A 25,684-nucleotide genomic window follows, 5' to 3' on the forward strand; every position below is an offset into this window, starting at 1 on the left:
ATAATATTTTCTTTTCCATCTGAACTTGAATAAACTGTATGAACTGTTATTGGAATGGGAGGAGATTCCCAGGAAAAAAAAATCATCTTGACTGAACTTTCATGACAGTCATTTTATGGCTCGGTGTGTCTTGCATGGCTCTAGATAGTATATAAGCAAGCCTTCTCCAGATGGGAATTCACCAAAAAGGCTGATTTTTGTTTGCCACAGGAAAGTGAAAAATTTTTTTAAAATAGTTACATTTGGAAAACAAACAAACAAACAAAAAAGGAATAAACTGACGGAGGGCAGGGAGAACTCTTCAGTTCCTGAGAAGCACTGGCTGTCTTCTCTAATCAAACTCAGGCAAGAGAAACTCAAAATCCAGGAAAGACAAAATTGGTTTTCTGTGTTCAGGATGCAGCATAAAAAAGGTACAAGAATGGTAGAGAATATATATGATTGCTGCAGGATAGTGGTCTTGACTCAATCATCCGTTATTCTCTGGGTGAAGGAGATGAAATCATCCCAAATGTACACAGTGCTTTGTCTCCTCTTTATACTCTTCACACGACGTGCTTCACTCTGCAATGCTTCAACCTGCAATGGTGGTATAAAATTACAGAGCAGAAGAGTTTTCCTGTGCTTCCTTCTCCAGCAGAAAACTGTAGGCCATCAAGGAGTTTGTTGCAAGCATGTGCCCACGTCGTGCTGCTGAAAAGGGGCTTATAAGGCTGTGAATCCCTTTGATTATATTCCTTGTCCCAGATGGTTGATTGATTATGAACATGGGAAATCGCAAGTCCACCAATGACAGCTCAACGAACGCTCATGTGAAGCCTTCCAACCACAGGGCTTCTGTGCTCCTCTGGTGCTCTTCGCTAGGAAAACTGCTGGACTGCAAGTCATGAGGGCATGGTTAGAAGAAAGTAAGTTTGATGTGTTTGCCGTTAATCAGTGAACCAAATATCCTTTCAAGTATGTATTTCTTAGGGATTTTAATGCTTCTCCATCCTATTTGCATGTGCAGAAGCACCTTGATATTTCTCTATTTCTGTAGCTGTCCTGAAGGCAGAGTTAAATCCAGCACTATTCCTTCATGGCGTGTTGGTGTGTTGCTCATGTCCAAGTAGAGAGAGCAAATGTTTTCAGAGAGGTTCCTGAGGTTATGTTTATTACATGTATTTCAGGCCAGTTTCATGTATTTCCAGCCAGTTTCCCACCTGCTCATTCTGAAGACCCAAGTAACTTGATGTTGGTAAAGCAGCGTAGGTTTTGTTCATCTTCTAGACTGTGATTCCATCTGTGCCCAGTCTACTGTCCTGGTGCTTAAATAAAGAGTAAGTTGTATCACTGTACTAGAGAGATAAAAAGTATTTCAGCAAAGGCTATGGTTTTCCCAAGAGCTATGGAATTATATGTTTATATTATACATATAATATGTATATATTATACATATTATATGTATGTATTATTATATGTCAAATCTCAGTGAAATTCTGAATACTCACACATGGCTTCCAACCCCCCTCCCCTCCCTGCCGTACCTCTGTTTGAGTATTTCCCATGTTTTCTGTTCCCCCTGGTCCATCTACCTATGTCTGCACCTGCCTGCACATCACTTGTGTTTATTCCAAGAGGTCTCCAGGCTTAATCCACAGGAAATGTGCCCAGAAGAGGCTGAAATATTTTGGAATATGTACTGAGATATTTGAATTAGAACCAGACTAGGCAATAGAAATTACTTGTAAAAGATGGCTGCCTGCTCTCTATACTGAGATCACTCAAACAGTGAATTTGGAAGTAATGGAGTAATAGGGAAATATATTCAGAATTAATGTGTTCATATAAATATTGTACAGTAAATTATTTGCCAAATAACATTCATTACTTTGCAGCAGAGGTCAAATAATTGAGAAAATGTATTTGTGAATAAATTATTCAACAATTAATGCAAAATGTAGCAGCCAAATTATTCAAAGAGACTAATTCAACCAGTTCTAATTCATTTGCACTTCAGAAGTGTTTCTGGGTACATGTACATGAGCATTTGTCCCTGCCCATGGCAGGAGGGTTAGACTAGATGATCTTTAAAGGTTCCCTCCAACCCAAACCTTTCTGTGATTCTGTGACATCGATGCATGGCTCCTGCAGCCTGCAGAGACCATCTACTGTTACCCTCTGCAACTGCGGTTACTGAATTTCATCCACAAAGGCCTCTGTGGAGCCTGATAAGTCATGCTTAACTACAGAAATCCATAAAAGTGCCTCCTTTTGTCCCGAAGATACGAGTAACCTATTGCTTGCCTAAATCATTTCTCCCAGTGTTGACTACAATGGTATTTATAAAACCCCCACAAATGCAAATTATTTTTAAATCGAATTTGATTTAAAGATCAGCTTCACTGGAAGTCATTATACCACATCTCATCAGCCCAAAGATTTTTTTTAGTAACCCAAACCCCTTCTGCATACAGACTTTTAATATTCTTTTTCAGTTAGATAAGTGGTTTGACCTCCATTTGCTTCAACCTGCAAGACTGTTCCTTGATCCCTCACATCGTGGATGTGCCGAAAAGGCTGAAAGTCCACTTTTTTTGTGTGTGTTCACGGAAAAGGTAAGTAGACCTCCACAAGGTATTTAATTACCAGTTTGATTAATAACATGGATCTGACAAAATGGCACTGCTGCTTCTTGTTAGCGTTTGCTTCTCTAAGGTGGGGAAGAGCAGCATCATTTTTTGACAGCATCACAGTCAGTCCCTTCACAATGGGTCCCTCATTTCAGGGTGGGTTTGAGGGGCTGCTGGAGCCACACTGCAGCTCCAGTGTGTCAGAGCCCCAGATGCTGTTTGCAGGGCAGTGAAAAGGCTGGGGATTCTTCATGATTGCTGTAGTGCCAGAGAAGTTAATGGAAGTGTAGGAGGGAGAGAAGAATTACAAAGCCACAAGCGTGCAGGTCAGTCAGCCTTATGGCCGATGGGCATTTCCTCACTGCAGGGCCGGGAAGATGGGTCCCCCTTTCCTAGTAGAAAGGGGTACAAAATGGTACCTCATCCTGTGGGTGTTAGAGGCTATGGGATAAGACAGAACTGGGAACTTTTCTGTGCAGAAAAGGATAGGGAAAAAGTTTTTCCAAAGTGAAATAGCCCCCCAGCAATCTGTGCCATGTCACGACTGCTCCATGGTTATTTCAGTGCTGCTGTGGGCTTCCCTTGGGTGATGTGTTAGGGGACAGCTGGTGGGCAAGGAGCCCAGCCAGGGCACAAAAAACTGCCCTGGGAGGAGGCAAAAGTCTCTCTGATTCTGGTCGTTTCCCTCCTCCAGCAGCAACATCTGGTGTTGGGGGGGTTGCTGTCAGCAAACTTCATTTTCCCTCCAAGCCTTCTTCAAATCAGCCTGCTAACACTGCTTGTGAGTCGAGGGGCAGTCTCCTCCTTCTTCTGAAAAGCCAACATTTTTGCCCATCCATTTTGACAAAGGGCTTGGTCTGCAAGTTCAGGAATGTTTGGGAACGAGAACCTTGGTTAATCTATTGCTCATGATGAGGTGCTAGGGGCATTTGTTCAGAGCTGCTTCCAGTGTAAGTGGGGCACGGCAAAGTATGTAAAAAATACCCAGACTTCCAGGAGCTGAATCTGTGGTGTTGATTTAGAACTACTTTTGGGAGATGGAGTCTAACATAGCCTTTGATAAAGTAGAAGTCTTACTTGAAGTGAATGACATTTTTCTTTTATTCTCTATTTCAAGGACATACTATTTTAATATAGCTGTTGTCTGTTAATATTCCTTACTTTATTTTACGTTTTCTACCATATATCATAACCAGAAACTTGGAACAGGTCACTTGTTCTGTTGACAAAATTTCTTGTCACTGAACCAGAACTCCCAAATTTCTAGTATTCATTTATGCCTCTTAAGTGTGATGAATACAGGGATGCCTCAGACATAGACCCACATGCCTTGCAAAATAATCATGACATTTAACCAGCCTAGGCATAAAATGTACTCTTGCCCTTGCCATGATCATATTGGTATTAATCAGAGGGAAAAAGAAATGATTCATTTCCAGTGAGTGCACCAGAACACTGTGTTTTATGGTCTCCACAGAGTTGCAGTGGGTGCTGCTGCCCAGGTCCTGCCTGCCTGTGACTGCAGGGATCTGGGGGTGAAGCTTTTTGCAGGCAGGGCATGGGTTCTCGGTCTGCAGTGGGGCTGGGCACCAGCACCGGCTCAGGACATGATGCTTTGTTCTATGCTTTTATGTGAAGTTTAGCAACAACTTCTGCATGAAGACAATATATTAGGCTTTGTAGCTTTTCACACCACGTCTTTCCATGGTCTCCCAGAACTAAATCTGCTTTTTTTTGTGGTTGGTAGTGGGAGTAACTGCTGATGTCTCTGGTGTAGCAGCAATGAAATATCAAGATCGTGTGCCTGAAAGGAAAGAGGTTGGGTTTGACAGAGCTCAGGCACCAAGGTGGGTTACTGCAGCTCAGTGAATGATCCTACATTAGCTGAACAATGTGTGCCTTTGCCCAAAAAGTGAGACAAAGCCACGTTAGAGAACGTCACTGGCATTTAGATTAAAACAAGTACCCGCTGCTTGTCATGCACTGAGTGTGTGCCTTGGCAGCTGCCTGTCCGTTGATCAGGAGGTGGCAGTGTTTCTGTGCTGTGGGACCGTTCCTATTGCTGGCTCTTCATTCACTGCGCTGACAGAAGGGCGTTCTGACTACACAGAAATATACTTTTTATAATCACCTGTAAGAATATTATGACAGGCGATTAATAGTCTGACAGCAAGGCAACTATTTTTAATGGCTTTAAACGAACGCTTTATTTCATCTTTGAACAAATCCTCAACTGTAATCCCATTACTGCAGTAAAAGTTTGGATAGCTGAATATGGGCTGACTTTGCTCTGCCTTGGTGAGACCTGTGCTGGCAGGAACAACGGATCCAGCACCAATACAAAAGCCTCAGAGCAGAATTGACCTGGTGGGACATGTAAGTGTGACAGCAGCCTAGTTATAAAATATCTTATTTAGCCACAAAGGAGTATCTGTTTGAAGAGAGAATTTATTGGGTCTGAGAATACACACCTGGTTTTTAAGGGGAGACACTGAGGTGTGAATGGCATACTTCAATATTAATTTTCCATAAAATTTCATCCAGATTGTGCTGAATTGAGTTTAAATAGTTCACAAGGTGAACTTGGAGCATTCTTAGCAATTTTTGTGAGCTTTAGATGTGATTTTGGATAGCTGATGATCTGATAATTTATTACTCTGATAATCTGATCACAGGTACAGGCTTCCTTACTTCTGGATTTCACCTATTTCAGTTTTCATTTAAGAATCTAAAACCTGCTGTTACTAAAGCCCAGGGGAAAATGCTGACTTATCTTTAGATGGAGCTTTTGAAAAATTATAAACAAAGCCAGTCCTTGCGTTATAGAGAAGGCTGTTTAGCTTTCAGCTAAAACTGTGGCACTTTAGCAAGATGCTGAACGATACACTGAATTGTTTTGTCTTGGGGTGTGTGCCAAACACACAATGTGTGCACCTGAAAGGGGGTTATTAGAATATTTTGAATGATCATTGGTAAAAGTTACATTGTAAAAAGCTTAGGTCCAGAATCTGACAGGTACTGCAGCCGGCTGTGATTCATGTAAGGAACATGAATGATTCACAAGGTTGATAGAATTGGAGTAAGTCATTCTTTTATCTTGATAATTTTCACCCTGAAGCAAAGTATCTCACATATGGTGACAGCTTTGTAAAATAGTGTGATAGCCAGTAAGGATAGGGGGAGCTCAGAAAAGACCTGCTAAAGCAGATTTGATTTGACATAAAAAATGGAGCCTATCTCTCTGTTCTTTTGAATTTTTTTATTTTTTTTCCCCTTTCCCTGTCCTTCTCTCTGGATATGCAGAGAACTGTTAAGAATGAAAGGCAGTTGGCCCAGTATGCTAATATATCTGCTTTGATAATTCTGAGAGATGTTTTAATTAGGAAGAGGAGGCAAAGACTTAGAAGAATGTAGTTACTCATGTAATGTGAAAACCCTTGAAACAATCCTAAGGAGCAGTAGCCTGAGGAAAAAATGCAGTTTATTTCTCTGGGAAAATATAGCCAGATGTAGCTTATATGTAGTTTTCTGATGTGGCTTTATTATAAAATACCAATGTGATTTGGTTTCAGCTGGCTGTTCTCCAGATAGAAGAGCCCTGAAATGTACATAGCGTGTTTTCAATTGCTGCTGTCTGGGACCTTTTCAGTTCTTTAACAATGTAGATAAAGAGCCAGTCCCATGATCTAATAGATGTGGGATGTAACACTTGGAGACATCCCTGTAGTTCGCTGGAAGAGAGGGGATCGCTTGCTGTGCTGCTGAATATTGGTAGGATTCGTTGCCAAGAAGCTCAGTCTTGCCACAGAGGCGTTGCAGCGCCAAACCTGGCCAAAGGAGCCCCCCAGGGAGGCTCGTCACATAAAAAGAGGACAATCTCTGTGCTGACCCAAGTGTAAGTGGCCAGAAGCTCCTTGTTCAAATGACCATGATCCCCTCTAATTTGCTGCCAAGACTTGGTGCTTTTCAAAGGATGACTTAATAACTTAGAATTCACTTCAGTATCTGTTTCTGTCTTCTTTTTCTCTGCTTCTCTTCATTATTTTCTTCTTAAGACATCTGTTCTTCCTTTTTTTTCTTTCTTCTCCTGCCTCCTACTCTCCTGAGGCCTAATTGCAGGTCATCAGCACAGTACTTTGTGAGCCTGTAAATTCACAGTTCTGTATTTATTCTACAAAATGTTGCTCACATGACTTATAAAAGTGGTCAAAAACTTGGGTTTTGTTTTGTACAGGGAAAGAAATGGAAAAGGCCCTGGCCTTTAAGGTTACCTTAGTCTATCTCCCTTACTGTCTTTGGTCACACAACTTTTCGGACTGGGATGAAAGCTGACCTTACTGGAGAGAAAGCAATGTTTCCCAGCAAATCCACTTGCAAGAAAGCTCAAAAGAAATTACACTATGTAAACAAGAAAGGATGTTGTAGATCTTGTCCCTTTTTCCAGCTGGGTACTAAATGCAAAGCTGATGGGATTATCCCAAATCCTACTGTGCATTATCTTTGCCAAATGACTTTTATGTAATCTTTAGTGTGCATAAATACATGTTAACAAAAAATGACACAATGAAAACAGAACAGCAAGCATTGAAAGCAAAGCATTACTATGTGAACATTGGGATACCAAGCTTGTCATTTGTTGTGGTTTGTTTTGTTCTTTTTTTTTTTTCCCCATGAAAGGCAAGCCCGTTGGCTTGGGTACTGCAGGAATTTCTTGTGTTCTTTCTTCAGAGTGCAGATTCCTAAAAAATTTAATGTGGTGTGGAAGCTGAACACATATTATTTGTTTCAAGAGTGAATAAAGCTTTGCTTGTTTGATTTTCACATGGAATGTCTGCATTTGTTTTCCTGGTTTCCATCAGATACCAGTAAACTGGAGAAAATTGGAGGGATTCCTGCTTACGGATCTTCGTCTCTATTTTCTTGTACATGTTTTGACTTGTGAGTCTTGTCAACATAGACAAGACCATAAAGCCCCCTGCCCCATGCTGAAACACAATCCCTGTTTTAGAAGGCATGCTGAAAAGTTTCATCTGAGCTTGTCACCTTGTCTTCAGGGTAGTTCTTAGCAATCAGCAGTAAAGAAGGAAATGTAAAGAGCTGTGTAACAAGTGTAATGATCCTTCATTTTATTGTAGCTGCTATCCAGGGGGGCTATTGTCCCTCATTTCACATCCCAGATGGTGCTGTGGCTTCTGTCTTGGAAGTTTTGAGCCTCTTTGACACTCCTCATAGCCATTTCCAAAGGCAGTAAATTACATCCTTTGGAATCAAATGTATTAGAGGCAATCAGCTAGATCATTTTTCATTTCTGCATTTCAGGGAAAACAAAGTACTCCAAGAAGTTAAAAACTGGTTAGAAACACTGATTCCAAGCTGTCTGTCAGGTGCATTAACCATTGAAGCAGCATTGTCTCTCTGCTGCACCCACCTTCTGCCTGTGACCTGCACTGTAACACAGCAGGCATGCAACCACTTCTTCCAAATCTGTTCATGTATCAGCTACCCATCACCTTACTTGTCTGAGGCCCCAGAGGAGTACAGAGGGAATGAGAACACCTGCTTTTGTGTGAAAGTTGAGGGAATTGTGTCTTCCATTTCTGGCTGTGAATTTGATTCTGTTTGTGGAATATATTGAGGTTTAAAGGCTTGGAAACGCCCTCTCTTCCATATTTGATTGCACATTCATTGCTCATTACCTAGTGTTATGCAGTTTGCTTTACAAAGTAGCGGTAGTGCTATCATTAATATCTCCTGTAATTAGCATTTGAACAGCGGAGCTCTGGAATCAGGCAGCCCAAGTCCAATTTTGCGTCTTGGAAATGATGAACAGGAAAATTGCACATGCATGAAACACTGTCACCTTAGTCCTGGGCAATTTTCTAATTATGACATGATGGATATTCTGCTGTAGAAATGGATTGGGGGGTGCAGGAACATCTTCTACCTTCACATTCAGGATAAAACATGAGTATCTCAGTGCAGGAGTGGCATCTCCATGCTTGTGCATTCATAACTGTGCTGTGCAATTGCATTTCCATTCAGCCCCATCTGACATTGGGGCATTTTGCAACAGGAAAATCCATAAGGTGCCCACGTGCTGGGTAAAGTGACATCTTTCATTTGTTTGACACTGGCATGCTGGTGATTTCATTGCTTGAACTCCTGTTCTCATATTATGAATCAGTAGAAAAATGAGAGATGGATCATTTTCATATTATGTCCTTCATAATCATAAATACTTTAATAAAATTGCTTCTAACTGTACTATAAAGTGAGAATGCAGATTTAAAAGTGTTTTACAAAAGAACAAAAAAGGCTGTATCTTTTTGTTTTAGATCCTTTATGATGGTTACAGAACAGGAGACAGGATTGGAGATGTAATGTTTCTTAATTGTTGCTGGAATGAGTTAGTGAGAACACTGTGGGTAAAACAACAATTCAGTCAAAATGTTATTTTATCAAAGTTAGAGGGTTTTGCAGAGGTGTATTTATTTCTAGGATCCTTTTTCAGGGGACTCTTGGGTCTGTGGCAGAAAGCAGTGTTTTATGCACTGACCTTTGTCGCAAAGAACTTGTGTTTAAAACCCTTTTTTTTTCAGATGAAAGGAAAACAAGAAAAGGAAAAAGTGCTTTATAATTTGCAGTCCTGGGAGTTGCACATTGCAGATCTTCGTATATGTTCTTTTAGAAAAATGTGCAAATGTGTCTCTTCTTCATTTGGCAGGTAGGCGAATTTTGGCATCTTGGCTTTTACCTTGAAATAATAATTGTTGCCTTCCGCTCACAGTACTTCATCTTCTCTGGCTTTACTGGGGAAGTCTAGGGAGCACTGGGGAGTATCTGCAGCACATTCCTGGTACCTGGTGAGGGTGGGGGTTCTGCCAATTGTTTGGTAAAGATTTGTATTGGTATTTGTTTTAAAGTATCCCCTGGGGTGCCAGTGATACTGGAGTAGTGCTGCAACTGCCACATAAAGGGATGCCTTTTTTCTGAGGAACCTGAGTCATAAAGCAAGTGAGGCTGAAAGTGCATTGGAGGAGGAAAATGCTCATGGGTTTATAGAGGGGAAACAGAGACGTAGGGATATATAATGATCACCTTGAAGTTGGCGGGAGCTGCAGGTCTAAGGTTGCCCAAGGCCTCAGGCCTCTCCCTCAAGAGAGGGAGAGCTCCTCTGCCTCCCCCTGTCCTAGAGATAGAAGATGCCTTGCAGTGAGCTAAGGCAGATGCTGGGTGTAGAAGATATTCCTTATATGTTTGATACTTTATTTGCTTATGCCAAATAGGTCAGTGATGCTGGCTCTCGTAAAGCTGCTGCTGAAATACACCCACTAGATAGTAACTGGGGAGGGTTCATGGAGCATAAAGGGCCAAGACATCAAGCGTTGTTTCACTGGGTGCTGTGCAAATGAAAAGCTGAGTCTCAACATGATGTTTTCAGAGCACAAGTGAAGGACAATAGAGTCCTCCACCTTTCTTCCTCAGGAGAGAACAAGGCAATGTAATGTGGTGATCCAAAATTAAGAAATGAAAAATCTTAGCTTGCCACTTCTCGCACCATTTCCTGTGAGTCTTTTGTAGGTACTTGCCAGACAGTAGAGCTGAATCCAATAGGATATTATAAGTATGATAGTGAAGTGTGGATATAATGCAAATAATATTTCATCTAATAAATGATTGTGTAATGCAATAGAAGGTAAAGACTCGTCCATGAATCCTTGGCCTTTTTTTACCCCCAGATAGTGGTATACTTAGGTTCTTCCACCAAAACACATTTGGCTGTTAGTTCCTTTCTCTCACACATTATTGCTTGGTGTGAAATTCCACTCCACTGCAGTTAGTGAGGCTGTTAGTGCTGATGCTGAGATTTCACCCCAATACTTTCAGGGTGACTAAGGTCTGCATTTGGTTTCTATGCAGAGAGCTGAATGAACTGAAAGCTGGGAGGAAGGCCTGCAACCTTCTTCTCTCCTGTCTTTCTGGAGGGCATAAGAGAAACTGCTTCTTCTCAAAATACCAACTCTTCAGATTCATTGGCACTTTGCTTAATATGAAATAGTCTTGATTTAAGGGATATTGAAGCAGCTGGATTTTTAGACTCTTCTGAATTGTTTCCTAAATGTAATGTAAGTTGCAGTGAGGAATTTACAGCAATATGAGAACAGGCATTTCAAAATGTCAGATTGTGTCTGTAAATTGCCATGTCTGGTAATAAACCCACCTGTCAAGTAACTGGCAATCACAGCTTACTGGTGATTTTGTTTTTCCTGTGTGCTATTTCCTGACTGAATTGCAGACAGAGCAAAACTAGTGATTTTTTCTTGGGCTTTCAACACTTTTTTTTTGAAATTCAGGTGAAAGCAAAACTGGAGCTGTAAAGTTAAATGCAACTAGTAAAAAGCAACTCAAAGGAGATAAAATGTTTAAGCTATATAGTTAAGCACTTAAATCAGGAATTCTTTAAGCTTGGAAATGTTCTTCAAACCTACTCCTTAGTGTAGTTATATGCATAAGAAACAGCAGCCTCCAAAATCTTCCTTTAAATATTTGGTATGCCATATATTGAGTATTATCCTTACTGAACATTTTGAGCATACACATATGGTGTGATGTCTGATGGGCTTTAATTCTTTCAGCTCAGCCATCTGATCTGAAGAGGGAAGCAAGATTCTAGCCATAAAACAGTACCCTCTGATTCACCTTCCTGTTCTATTTATGATTTTTGCAACCAGGATGAATAAACTCTGTAGTCAGCATTCAGATGGGTGGGTGTATAGTTAGCTCATTTCTCTGCATGTGTCCTCAGAACTGAATAGTAAATCTGGCTATTTCTGTAAACACTATACTGCAATATTGTAATTAAAATTCTTTTGTCATGTTTGTGTTTAAATGTGGTATATAACAGGAATGAGGCCAAAAGACATTCTTGGAGTGCTACCTCTGAAGGTCATGCACAAGTTCATTAGACATCAGTTGTACTAAAACACTGAAAAGATACTGGGGTGAAAGGCCTCTGCACTGGTAATTATCCAAAATGTGTACTGTCTTTTCTTCCTCTTACCGGCACACACAGAAAATTGTAACAAGGAGAATTTGCAATGGGATGTGTTTTTAATAGACAGTAGTATCTCCCAAAATGTTTGACTTTCAGAAAGCGAGTGCCTGCCACTTTGCATTGACGGCTGCTGAAGCATAAGCCACCGAAATTGCAAAAAAGATATACCTTGACCCTGAAATTTTGTCAGTGTCTTAAAATATATTTGATCTACAACTTACCCAGTAAGGCAGGCATCTGTTTGGCAGTTTATTCTGACTTTTTGTAAAATATTTTTCCCCTTATTTTATTTTCACAAGTATTCGGGCTCAGGCTCAGGCTTAAACAGGTCTAGCGTGTCTTCCTCGCAAGGAAAACCAGTGCAGAACCTGTCCGAAGCTGTGAGTGTTAATAGCTGTACTTTGGGTGCCAGTGGCTATAGGGGGTCTGCAACATGCTGTGAAGTGTTGTCCTCTCTGTGACTGGTGATTCTTACAGTTTATATTACCTCGTGGGGAACATTAGAGTGCAGATTAGTAAATGGTGCAGTCCCTGATATGCCATGCTCTATATTCTTACAATTTATTCTAGCATGTTTTGATCCTGGAGATTTTTTTTAAAAAATGTGACTTCTACAGCATAATTAATTTTAGCTTCCAACTACCCTTGCTATAGTGATAGTTTCTAGGGCTCTTCAAATTTCCATCAGTATTTCCACTGTAAAATCTTTCTCCGTGGTCATATCTTCATAGGAGCAGGAAGAAAATATTTGTCTTTTTTCTTTTGCATCCAGTTTGGCAAAAAATCTCAGTGTTTAACTGGGCTTTAGTTAAACTGGTCTCCCCCACCAAAACTGAGGCAGGTGCTGCAGTGCTGTTAACTCCTCTTGTGCAAAGGAGACAACTGAGTGGGGCAGCAGAGTGAGGCAACTGAGCACAGGCCCTGAGATCCCAGGTCTCTGATCAATAAGCTGGGTGTCAGCCCTATTCATTTGAACAGAAGAAACATGAAGACTGCCGCAAATACATTCTAAAGTGGGGGGCTGGCGGATTTAACCAGACAGTATCTTGTATTTTTATCTTGTTAATTACAGTACAGCCACAGCCTAATAAAGAACCAGATTGAACAGAGCTGGGAGATGTGCCAGCTTGGTGCTGTGCCAAAAATCAGTGTGGCATTTTAAACCCCATTTTGGTCATTCTTTTCCACTCAACAAAGCACTTGTACACATTTATAAAACCCTTTATTGTTGTGGGATGTTACATATCCTTCCCTTTGGTACATTCCTGTCTGCTCTCCTGTAGACAGTGCTTCACTTGGTAGGGTGTATAACATGATAAGTTTATCACAGCTGTACTACTCCAAAAATGATAAATCAGATTTTTTTCAGGAGTGTTATAAAGGCAGATGACATTCCTGAAGCTCAATAATTGCACAAACGTATTTGGGATGTTTCTCAACTATTTAGTATTCTCATATATCCCATTCACCCATCTCCTTTCAATCGTTACTTGTCTCAGCCATCCCTGTTGTTAGAATTTACAAAGAAAATGGATTTTTCCCCATTCGTGATAAAACCTATAATCCAAGTCACCTGAGGAAGGCCTTTGAAATCACATAAGCTCCAGATATTTGAAGGTGCTACAGGTTTTACTGAGAAGGCAAATGCTCTGGTGAAGCTGTTTTAGATGTTTGTAAAAGGAGATTAATTCAATTACCTGGGAAATGCTGCCACGGCTGATGTGTGTTTGTGACAGCCCATACTACCCTTTCTTACAGGAAAACTTAATGGGCCAGGGATACAGGACAGTGATTCTTTTAGGAAGTTCCTCTAGTAAAGCTGCTAGTCCACCAGCCAATGATGTAAATGGACTTTCTTTGCTCTCTGCATGTATACTTCCTATTCCACAAATCAATAAGAGCCTGCAATATTTATGTGACATCCTGAAATCCTCTATACAAAAGATCACTCCAGCAACAAATATATGAAAATTTCCTCCACTTTCTGTCCATTAGAACCTTGAGCTGGGAAATGTCAGGAAAGGACTGCTCAGCTGAAACATGACCTGCGGTTTTTCTTCAATGAAAGAGACATTGATGTTGCAAAGTATTGATGCCCTTAGAAAAGTGCAGTTAAAGAGCATTTTTATTTACTTTACTTTACATCAACCTCTGTGCCCACAAATGAAATCATCATTTACAAATGACTATAACACAGAAATAACCATCTCCTGCAGCAATTTTCACCTCTAAGATTTGAGTAAGACCTCTCTTACTCTCCACTGGAGTAGCTCTAGAAAGTAAAATGGGAGGTTTCTTTATTTGGGTTTTATTAGTACAGACCTAGATTTATTCAAGCTTTCCCATATGCTCTTGTAAGGTTCTTGTTTTGGTCACGTTCTATGCCTATTACCTGATTGTTTCTTTAATTGTGTAAATTAATATTAACTGACGCTGATTCTACTTTTTATTGAGACATTCCCAGAAAAGAGAGGGATGGCAGAAACCCCTTCATATCCTCAAATTCTGCATTTAACTCAGCCCATTAGTTCTAATATTGCAAAGTGGTTTTAGACCTAGATCAGATTCAGCAATTGACAAGTGAAATTGCAGAATAGAGAGGTAATAATCCTGATTGTTCTTTTGCGTATACTGTGGCATCTCAATTAAACACAATGATGTTTTTTCAAAGCTGCTGAACAGACTATTTTTAGATAAAGAATGTGGCACAGCCCACTAATGAGAAGTTTATTCCTTGCTGCTGCTAACCGTGGCCTCTTATTTTTTTTTCAAACTTCGTTTACAAGCCAAAAAAGTAAATATTGCTGGGCTCCTGACTTTTTAATCTGAACATCAAATCATTCCCATGAGCAGCTTCTGTCTCTTCTTGTACAGCTATACTCCTTAATAAGCAAGGGCCAGCATTTTGAAGAGGCTGATAAATATTAAGTGTTTTAGATTCTGGGTTCTCGGTTTGACATATTCAAAAGGTGGCTGGGGACTTTCTTAAAATCAGCCCCACTATCACAATCTTGGGTTCTGCTAGGTGGCTGCACAAAATTCCTGGCCAAAGACCATTACTTGATAGCGGTCTTTTAAAGCAAGATTCTCTAACAGGAAGGATTGTGTCTTCTGGAAATGGTGACATTGGTTTAAGTTTACCCTTGGGGCTGTAAAGCAAGAGGGGAGCTCAAATGTATCTCCTCTGGTTCTGCCTCCTCGTTGCCCAATGCAGATGAGGAGAGGATGACCCAGGGACTATGCTGAAGTCAGTGGCTGTTAGTGGCACCACACAAGGTTGGGTACCAGAGCAGGAAAGCTGAAGGGATCCTGCAGAAATCGAGTGGGGGCAAGCTTGGGTAAATACAGCTTTTGTCTTCTCATTTCAGAATATTTTTGCTCTCCTCAAGCTTACAAGTCAGATAAACTTGCATGCATTTTTGTTTACTGCTCTGTTGCTGTTCTTCTGCCACCCCAGAAGCTTGAGGGAGTAAACTACAAACTGCCACTCAGCAATAGGTGGCCACAAACAAAACTAATTTCTGAAAGCAGAGCATGCTGAGGTCAGAGCATGTCCATGCCAGTAACTGTCAGTTTTGCCGTCAACTTCTGAGGCGTCTGGCAGTGACTTCCGTGGAACAAATTTGCTTTTAGCCAGCTGATAATCTGCTTCCTGGGCACCATTCTCTGCAATGCATAAAGACATCTCTTCCAACAAGATTTTCACCTGTACTTCCATGAAAGTCAATAAAGCTGTGCTGATTTATGCCAGGTGAATATCTGACCTTTGCAGTCCAACCTTCTGAATTCCCTGGCAGCACTTTAATTTTGAGAGGATACTCTGCAACTGCAGAAGATGAGGGACATTGCTTATGGTCTGTTATAGAGTCCAAAGCTTTCCAGGGAAAAGTATTCAGTTTCAAATATCTCATAATGAGGCAGCCTATCATTGGTGATGCTTTTTCCTAGTCTCCTGCTATGTCAGTGGAGAGGAAGTATGGCTCTTAAAAAGAGGCTTCTGCTGTTATGGCTAAATCAGTTGATGATTTTTCAGCCAGGATGTGTTAAGATGAACAGCTTTTAATTTGTCATGGAAATTAGTAATTTAAAATAGATGTTTTCATAGTTAAGTGGACTCACTCAGTGTGAATCACTGCCTGAAAAGCCACACAGAGCTGGCTGTACTTGGTGCTCCATGTGAATCTGGAGCAACACTTCATCAATGTCAGTAAACTTATTTAAAATAAAGTAAATCCATTGTGAATGTGCCTGGAATCAAGTGTCATGTTTTCAGACATCTGTGGTTGTTTCAGACCCCACTGGAAGCTGTTGAGAGATTGCCACTGAGTGGTTTTAATGGCCCACAGGAAAGTGCCTCTATAAAAATGATAGAATGGCACTGCTCATTAGCTGCAGGCTCTGAAGGTGAAATAGATAAACCTACAGCAAAAAAAAAGAAAACAGGTCTGTGAGCCATTTGTAGGACATGTCTGTGCCATGCAGCTGAAGGTGAGAAAGCACCTGCTGAATTGCCTGTCTCCATATCCACTGTGGGGCCGCTGTCTCTGCCCTGTGCTGCTTCCTGGCCCCACAGCTCAAATTGCCTGGAGGCACATGGGAAGTAACATGTTTAGATCCTACATGGTTTGACTTTTAAGGGCAGATAAGTGATCACAAGGTGGGATTTCAAGTCGATTAAGTGATTTAGGAGCCATTCTTTGCATTTTCTCTAGACTACATTGTCAGTCTCCACCAGCCCAGAGACCACCACCATCGGCAGTGGGGGGGTTAAGTTTCTCATGACAGGGCTTTAGGGCTGGAGAGTGTTCCTGCTGCGTGGCTTGGATTAGTGGCCTCTCACATCTGCGGGAGCCTTTCATGCTTTTTAAAGCTATAACTTTCAGATTTCCACATCTCCTATGATGTTCGTGCGAAGGGAGATTTTCCAGGTACTCCATATTGAGTAGGGACATGGCCCTGCCCTAGCTCATGCCTAGGATATCGATGGGTTTTCTACTGAAGTGCAAGGGCCCAGTTTACTAACAGGAGGTGGAAGAAAGTGAGAAAAGTAGCTGGTTATCCAAACAAGAGGATACAAACTTCAAACATTTGGGTATGTGTCCAAAAACATCTACTGCCACTTTATCCCTGCATAGTTTCATAGCTCCTCCTGCTTGGCCAGCTGCCCAAGCAGCTTTGATGACTTTTGCTGTGAGCTTGCTAGGTGAGCAGTGCTGTGGATTTTTGTTCCTTTTTTCCTGCTCTTGCTGGGTACAGCAGCAGAAAGCTCGTAGCAAAGCAAAGCACATGCATATATCTTCTTTTCCATATGTAAAACAGCAATGCCAGTTTGTTGCAGAGTTTCTGCTTAGCAGGTGCTAGCTAGAATGAATTGGACCTTGGAATACATTTTGACTCCTTGTTTGCAAATGAAGAGGTGTGGAAAACCCTGGTGACATTCAGTTTTGTTCATTTCAAATTTAACCTTTATTAATTTTTGTAAATGATGCCCCACATGTGGAGGAACATAGCCTGGTATGCCCTAGCCTGCTAATCTTGACATTTCTGATGGAAATCAAACCACCTCCCCTCCCAGCTAATGTCCATCAATTGAGGATTTGGCATGTGCTGGTTTATTACTTGTTGATTCTCCTATGATACTCAGATCCTGCAAAAATCAAAAGCTTTCTGATGAAGACCTGATAAAGCAGGTCTTTATGGAAATGTTGCTGCATGGAAACGATAGTTAGTGAAGTTCTTTCCCACCCCTTGTCTTGCTGAACTAAGTTCCCCAGCTGGAGTTGACTAAATGGATTGGGTTGACACTAGTTCATCGTTGTTATGCTGTGGTCAGCAAAGGCCTCAAACTTGGATGTTTCTGAAGAATTAAGTGTTGCTGTATATTTCTCTGCACTGGATGCAGTATGTGCTGGTGATGAGACTGTTTAACCCTCAGCCCTGCTGAGTTAATGACAGGGGCTTGCACAGTAAGGTTTGCACGTTATCCTCTGTCACTGACCATGCTTTGGAGACCCTCCTTTGGGACCTGGTCATTCATCCAGACAAAAGGTGCAAAGATAGAAGTTGTCTTCTCCTCATACATGTTTGATTCTGAACACAAACATTTGACCCAAGTGTGCTTGAGTGCCTGGTGATTTCAGCAAGTGATAGACAAGTGGTGAGGGTCGGCTTTTGACCCTGCAACTTGTACTGGTTTGTCTCTGTTTCTGATTTGAGTGCATCATTGGCTTTATTGGAGCTAGTCCTGAATGTAAGTTTACTTATGTGTGTTAGTGCTTGCATAAATTGCTGTGCAGGAGGAGAGGCCTTCACAAGTATTTTGATAGATAGGAATGAGCACATAAATGCACCTCTAAGTCATGTAGAAGCTTGTTATATTGCTTTAGTGTTAGCACACCTTCAGAAGAGTGAATTTCCCGTGCACTGTGTCTGACAACACTTAATTCTGGATCCAGTTAAACGCAGCTGGGAGGAGCTGGCTGAAAATGTCAGTTTGAAAACTACATATGCTCAATTCTGTCTGGATGTTGTTGACATAAATATGGATGATTAGAATCTCTACAGCTGTCAGCGTATTTACCCCAGTGCAAAACCAGTGTGACGGGGCTGCATCTGGTGTCTGTCATGAGTCACATTGCTTAATTTTTTTCCTGTTAGGATTATTTTTTTTCACTTGTATTTTACTTTGGTATGCCAAACATTTCAACCTCTGTAATATATTTTTAAAAAACCTCAAGCCTTGGATCGTGAAGATGAAAATTTGTAATGAACAGCCTTTCCTTATGGCTGGCCTGGATGTTTTTCTTTCACCAGAAGGGTTAAGTCATTCATGTTTCATGTGTTTCTTGCGGCACAATGTGCAGGCAGCATGTACTGCTTGCTGCTGGACAGGTAATAAAAGATGAGGACTGGTAAACAAGGCTATGGCTGGTTCTCAGTCACAGAGAAAAACAATCCTCAGTTCTATGTTAGATTTCTCCCTGGATAGGGAGAATGTGCCCAAGCTTAAATTTAACCTCAGCATGTATTGCTGAATCCCCAGAGATTGTCGGCGAAGTGCTCTCTGCTGAGGGAGAGAAAGAGGTGGGATGATGCAGGACTCATGGGCCTCTGCTTGGAGAGAGGCACGACAGAGACTGTTCCCGCCTCAAAATACTGCAACTCCCTCTCAGATTCCATGGAAACAGCAGGAGTACCTGCGTACCTGTGTCTACCTGGGTCTGATTCCCAATGATAGTGATGTAAAGGTTCCCAACAGCCTCCATGGGCACTATTGTGGCTTAGCAGCCTTTCTGAAAAAGTCAACATAGTTTTGGGTTTTTCTCCTGTTGTGGAGGTGAGAGGGACTGTGGCATGGGAGGGGGAGTCAGTGTTTCAGTGGGGTGGAGGGAATGGGTAGCAGGAGCCTTGCAGCTTTCTGGCACCCACTTTCCTCTGCCTCCCGTCCTCCACCTGAGTGCCAGTGCTGACAAAGTGGCAGTCTGGCCCTGTAATTAAATCTCAGCCACTGTGCAGTGTTCAAGAGCCCATCCTCCCAGCCCATCAAAAACCCATCACTCAAGAGAGATCCTATTAATTGCCTGTGGAGATAAGCAGGAGGCATATGCAAGGCGTATGGAGCCTGCTGCTCCCAGCCCACTGAAATTTGCTTCCAGGAGGCTGCGTTTAGTCAAGCTCATGTGTGGGGCCAGTGGTAATTTGTACCTTGTAGCATGATTCACTGGTAATGGGATGAGATGTTATGGCAGGGTATTGACCTCTTGGTGCCACAATTGCTCTGGCATTGGGAGTAAACAAATGTTAATGTAGAGGCGGTGATTCTCTCATAAACAAACAGCAGGGATGCTCGGGTGCTGTTTTGTGACAGTGAATAGCTTACACTGAAAACAACAGATGCTGATTTCAATAAAATAATAGCATTTTCAGGCAGTGGTTTTCTGCAACTTCAAAGAGCTCTGTAGGCCAGAATTAATAAACTGGTGTTACTATGGGTTGCTGCTGCACAGCACAGCAACAGAACTGTTTCACTGCTGGTTTTCAGCTAAGCCTCTGTTCTTCAGCTAACAGTAAACTGCTTTTGCACATAAGTATTTTAAAAAATGTTGGACTGGCTTTTATAAATGGGCAAAGCTGCAAATGACAAGAGGTTTGAGGTGCATTATCTTATCAGTTATACAGTAACCTGTCTGGTGGACAGCCCGATGTGGTAGTGAGCACAATGTACTTGTCTGCAATTACTAGAGAGGTCTTTTTCAAGTCCTTGCAGTTGGAGAATGCTGTTTGTTGCAGCCCTCTGGCTCAATCTGCAATCTTGGCACCACTCTCAGCTGGGTGAATTTGCGTACAGAAATTGTTCCCTACCCTGATTCACTATTCCAAGATCTCTGAATCTGAGACATTCCCTGAAGAACAACGGAAAGCTGAAATGCAAAATTGAACAGGACAGTGGACTGGAGAATACAGAATGAGTAGATATATTTTTTCCTGATAGCAACATGGCAGCAAATATATTTTTCTCTATTTCTGTTTTTCTATTAAGCTGTGAAAGAAACAAAAGACCTGTTCTTTTGGTGTTCGGCACTAAATACACTGGAGGCTGAACAACTGTTTGGTGATTAAGTTGGAACAGAAGCCTGGTGGAAGACAAAGAATTTAAAGCTGTATACTAGTGCAGAAAAGAAAAGTATCCATAAATGTTTCCTTCTCCATGCACCGTTGCACTCATCCTGGTGGTGTAGGAGTCCTATAGCCAGTCATTTTCCCATACTAACACTACATGGTGAGTCTCCCCCTTCCAGGAAATGCCTTCTCCTCCCCCCAAATCTGTTCTGCAATGCAAACATTGCATTTATACGAATAGAGAACTTGGTAAGATGTTGTGGGTCAGCTCTGTGTTTTGCAGTCCCTCTTCCTGGAGTTGGAGTAGATTTCCGACCCTCCCTGGAAGGCTGTTCAAGATCCTTGCTGCTGCAACTGTCAAGAGATGGTTTCCCTGTTTTTCCTATGCATGTGCCACGTCCTCTCTTCCCTAAGTGGTGATGATGTGGTTTATGAGATTATCTGAGATCAAAATTAACTCCTTCTCCTTACTTCAGTGCTTTGAAGGGTCCTTTGTTTGTTGTGTAGTGACATCTCTCTCATCTTGTTTTCCTTGCTGAAAGATCTTTTATTTTTATTACTTATTTCCATCCAAAGCTGTGACCTGGTTTGTTTGTTGGGCAGCCCTCATTCTGCGAGGGGGATGTTCCTCCACTGCTACTCTACGGCAGCAACCAGTTTTACTGGTTTTCAAAAAAATAAGTCTCAAGCACTTTCCGTGCCCTGCAGATGGCACTGCCTTCCTAGGCTATCAGAGTGCCAGATGCATATCCCTGTGGCAGGCTCCTGTGGTGTAATCTTCAGTCAGAACAGCTCTTTGTGCAGCTGGATAAATAGTTCAAAATTTCTGGCTGTGGGATGTTTTTAGTTAGCAATGAAAAAAATCATGGAAATCACTAGGCATGTTTTCCCTTATTCCTCTTCAGGTGACTTTGTTTTCTGGACTTAGGTTCTATATGAGGTTTGTCTTCAAAGGGTATTCAACTTTTTTACAACTTTTTTACAACTTTTTTATAACTTCTCTGCACAGCCATTTTCTCTCCACCCTGTGCCAATTAAGTACCGAATTGGCTGCAGAGTTAATTACCTCTTTCTAGGAGGACTCTCCTGGTGGGAACCAGGGGAGGGAGCTTTCTTGTCATCAGGGTTTCCTGGGAGATTCCCGCCTAGGGTAGAAATGCCCCTTTGTAAAGAAATGGCAGCATCAAGGACACAGTGGTAGATGCATCTCATGTTGTTGTTGCCCCTTTCCTACTGCTGCAGGTGCTTTGTTTGCATGTACTTTTCTTTAAGGTTTGCTCGGTGTTGGGGACATACCTCCCCTGTTATGCAAAGATGGAGCACTGCTGGCTTTGTACTTGCAGCTCCCCAGTCCTGAGGTGCCTGCACAGCCCTTGAGAACCTGCTGCCTGCAGCCAGCAGTGCCTGGTTCTCCAGAGGTGATCACACACCCTCTGGGACTCTTATCCTATGTCTTCCAGCCCACTTTTACATCATCTTCTGTCCTGTACCAGCTGCAACATAGAGAAATCTGACTTGTTCAAAACTCGATGACATTGCAAATTGCTGACAAGTAAATGGAGGTCTATTTTTTATGATTGCTCCCTCTGGATTCTCATGGCAGGCCAAACGATTTGTTTGCTGTTGCAGTGTTTAATGGAGGCAGCAGCTATCATATGTGAGGGATCTGCCATATTTCCAAAGAGTCAAAATAAAATTCCGCCACGCCGAGGTGTTCTGGGTTGCTCTGTGTGCATAAATCCTCAGCTACCGCCCTTCAAGGTCAGTCGGGTATTTCATGACTCAAAAGTGGTTTGCGTAGTCGAGCGACTGGGAGGTAACGCTGCCCAGTCATTTATATCTGATTTCACTGCTTATATTTCATCTGTATGGAAACACTTGAATTGTACTGTGCTTTATCACCCATATGACTAATCCCGTATGCACACCAGCAGTCCTGGACAAGCTGCCCACCGGATGACAGCCATTTTAAAGAGCTCCATTTCGTGATTGCAGGTGGAGAGTCGGCATAGGCTGATGTTTTTTGTGTCCAGCTGCCCGGTGTGGAATGGATGTGTGGAATGCATCATCTCCTTGGGCTTTTCTAGCACTCTCCACTTGGAGTATTTGAAAAGGAAGTGTTGTGTCTCCACTGCCAAAAAACTTAACTGAACTAACTTTTACTTTGAGAAGTTTAATCTGCAGCATGTATGGCAAAATTTATAGGTTGGTTGCTTTGACGGTTTTCTTGATTTCTAAATAAATTTTAGCATGGTTCTTTATGTTCATACATGCAAAGTTGGTTTACAGACTTCTTTGTGTGTCCAGCTCTCAAAGACAAGTGATTGGTTTTCAGATCTCAGGCTGGGAAAAAAAGGAAACTAAATCTCTGGGCTGTGAAGAAAAACCTCAGAGCCAATGAACGGTTCAGAATCCAGAGGGCAGCCAGGTGTAAACTCAGAAACATTTTGGTCTGAATGTAGTTCTCATGATTGTATAGAAAAACTGGTTTCACACGCTTGTGACTCTGTATTGCAACACTGCGAGGACTGGTTGAGGGAACACAGGCCATTTGGGCTCCTGGCTTTGGTGCCCCAGAGCACCTGGGCTTTAGCAAATTAAGCTGTACGTCAAATCTTCATGATGAGATGAATTAGCAAATCCATCATTCATGTTGCAGTATTGGCAAAATCAAATTGTTTTAAAAATTTGTGTTGGACTTGGCTCTCTTATGTAGCCAGTTGGGGTTTTTTACTAGATTGGGAATTAGAAGTTAGGTTGCTCTTAAATAACTGTGCTTTATTTAAAGACTTCATATATCTTTGCCAAATTGAAGTGGGCAGTAAGCTGTGTGTCCCTGCCACAGTGGCTGTTTGCAGGATATTGAATCCATGTTCATCGGTATGGTGATGATGGAATTTTCTGCAGGGAAGAGAACTGTCTCCCAAATAATTGCTGCTGGTTTTTAATCTTTAAAACAGTTTCACTCATAACCCTACTCCACTTAATTTTGAAAACAGTTAAACCATCCGTACTGAAATCCACTTTCTTCCTCCAGACAAAAAGGCTGCCTTGTACTGTACCTCTCATGGAAGACTTCAATTTGAATGGGGCTAGTCTAACAGGGCAAAGAGCCAAACCAGTACGTAATCATACAGTGGGAAAATTTTGAGTAACAGCAATGGTCAGTGAGTATTGTCTATGCTTGTGTGCAGTCAAGAACTGGAATAGTTTTTAGTTGCTTTGGCCTTTAAAAAAAGGCCTTCAAATACTTTTGTTGTCTTACCTTTGAGAATTTCTGAACACTGAAATCCAGAGATACATAGGGAGGTTAACAAATGAAAGACATTCAGAAATATGAGAATGTGGATGTATATACTTAGGGATCCTGGTGCCTTGAGCTCTGCCACTCTCCTGACATTAATCTCACCTGTTCCATCTTTGTTTGTATGTGACCTGGGGCCAGACCTTGTCTTATCTATGCTCAGTGCGTGCATATAAATTTGTAGGAATTTGGTGTGGGAACAGTAACAACAAAATTCTCAGTTTCCACTGCCTCCTCAATGTCCTTTTTTTTTTTCTGGAGTGTGCAAAAATGGTCAGTACTGAGGAGTCTGGTATTGCAACAGCTTGTAGCCCTCCTGCCATGCTTGCTTCCTCCTGCACAGAGGCAGCAGCCAGATTTCATGGAAGCAACCTGAATTGGCACAGGAATCGGAGTGCACAGAGGAGTTTCTCAGCAAGTTCAGCACAACGAGGTTCTGGCAAGCATAGAAAAGACCAGCAGCAAAGGCCTGCTTGGCAACTTCAGGGAGACCCCTGCCAAGGAATGGCAGATGTGGGTGTTGGTGTGCAAGGGCCATTGCATGCTGTGCTCATAGGAAATTTTTAATGCAGACCTCTAACACCACATGAGAAATGCCATGGCTTGGAGGCTTGAGACCACAGGGGCTCTGCAGCAAGTGCCAGCAGATGTGTCTGCAGGCAGGGCAGCAGGACTCTGCCCATTGCCCAACAAACCAGGCCGTGACAGGCTCTGAGCTGCCCGTTTGAGGATACGGTTTCCCCACAGTGGCCTGTGTTATGTCTGCAGAAATGTGCCTGCCTTGGAGAGTTTTCATTGCAGTGTTTTGGGATATTCCTAGTTTGGAAGAAATTTTTCGTGTCAGCAAATGGTAAGTAGAGGTCAGTGATGATAGCTTAGACACAGATGTTCTCTCCTGGTGCTTAGCTAAACCCGAGCAAAAATATCCTTTGAAGGGTAACTAGGCCTGTGCTCTCTTTTTATATCTGCTTAAAGTCTTGACTTACAAAAGGATTTCTATCATATGCTTCTCTAAAAATTAGATATTTAAAAAAAATGCTGTTGGAAGATATTGACTTACCAGCCCTGTCACTAAAGCAGAATTGAATCTAGCACCTCCTGATTGTTATCTGCTGTTCCTGGTTGCCTACAGTGCATGATTGGTATTGATCTTGTAGGAATAAAACTAACAATGCTTTTGGTTTTGCATCTGGAGAGATATTTATCTTTTAATCTACAACTATCATTTTCTATAAAGGAACATATCCAGGCCTGTAAATTCACCTACAGTTATACATTTTATTTTCTACTAATGATTTTAATTGGAAATATTGAACAAGATGCTTTTTTTCTGTTGTACAACTTTTCACTCTGCTCTAGCTTGGTAATGTTCCCAAAGGCTAATGGATATCGATATGTAGGGTTCTGGGAGATGGAGAGGGGTGCAATCTTTTTACAGCCTAGGTTTTCATAGTCTCTCAGAATTATATGATGATTTAGATTTTATTGCGTATATATTTCACTTGATGTTGTATTTGGGTCAGATGCACAGCTGTTTAATGAGTGTATCGATTATCAGGTTTATAGACCTATCAAAAAGGGAAGAGAGAGACAAATGTAATAAATAAGCATTAGTATTAGTTCATCCTATGCCATGATGTTTATTCAAATGGGTTTCCTGTGCTGAACTTGTTCTGAAAAATGGGAAAATGGTCAGAAAAAAAGTGCACAGGAAAGTGCTAATTTTCCCCCTCTGATGCCAGGACAAGAGATTCCTAGGAAACAGAGGGAATGGAGCCACTGTGGAGGAGGATGACCAGATCCCTCCATTTGACAGGTTAATTCCTGTTATACCTGGCAATCCTAAACAATGGGATGCTTCAACAACATCTTAGAGTTTTGGTGGGATGAGACCGAAGGAGGCATCCAAGCTGCTTCCTTTAGCTGCTGTTTTGCTGAAAGTTTGCTTTGCTGTGAGAGTTTGCAGGCCTGGGTGAGGTTGCTACTCTGTGATAGTTTCAGTCTAGGCCTTCCTGGAGACCAGCTTGTAACCAGGAAGGAACTAGGGAAGTGACCAAGGAAGTATTCCGTGCTATTCCATGAAGTATAAATAAG

General features: G+C 41.8%; 1 protein-coding gene across 4 annotated transcripts in view; it reads left to right on the forward strand.

Moving 5' to 3' along the window:
• CPS1 (carbamoyl-phosphate synthase 1) overlaps window positions 1-25,684 on the forward strand; it is a 337,480-nt gene that overhangs the window by 208,091 nt on the left and 103,705 nt on the right. For all 4 annotated transcript variants that reach the window (XR_004358089.1, XR_004358088.1, XR_004358090.1 and 1 more), the window contains exons 46-48: window positions 2,478-2,597; window positions 9,212-9,336; window positions 23,324-23,453. The gene's annotated coding sequence lies outside the window, so the exon portion shown is untranslated. The remainder of the gene's footprint in view (window positions 1-2,477; window positions 2,598-9,211; window positions 9,337-23,323; window positions 23,454-25,684) is intronic.

Source organism: Chiroxiphia lanceolata, chromosome 7 (genome assembly GCF_009829145.1).
Source record: "Chiroxiphia lanceolata isolate bChiLan1 chromosome 7, bChiLan1.pri, whole genome shotgun sequence".
Classification (NCBI taxonomy): Eukaryota; Metazoa; Chordata; class Aves; order Passeriformes; family Pipridae; genus Chiroxiphia; species Chiroxiphia lanceolata.